Source organism: Mastomys coucha, unplaced genomic scaffold, assembly GCF_008632895.1.
Source record: "Mastomys coucha isolate ucsf_1 unplaced genomic scaffold, UCSF_Mcou_1 pScaffold16, whole genome shotgun sequence".
In the NCBI taxonomy this organism is placed as follows: Eukaryota; Metazoa; Chordata; class Mammalia; order Rodentia; family Muridae; genus Mastomys; species Mastomys coucha.
Window position 1 is genome coordinate 89,830,501 of NW_022196898.1, and position 269 is coordinate 89,830,769.

Sequence of the window (269 nt, forward strand, 5' to 3'; positions counted from 1 at the left end):
TAATTGTCTCAAGTGCATGCTATATACATTCATTGTTCATAATGTTAGCATCAGGACATCCAAAGCCTGTGGCGATACATGGGCGGGTCCACAGACCTGTTGCCAGGGTAACAGCCACCCTATTCCCAGAATCCATTGGGCTCACCTCCCACCTTTACCTGTGATTGCTATGTCACAACCCATATATATATATATACAGGGATCATTTCCTCCCTCTCCCTTTCTCTCTCTCTCCCTCTCTCTCTCTCTCTCTTTCTCTCCGTCCCCCT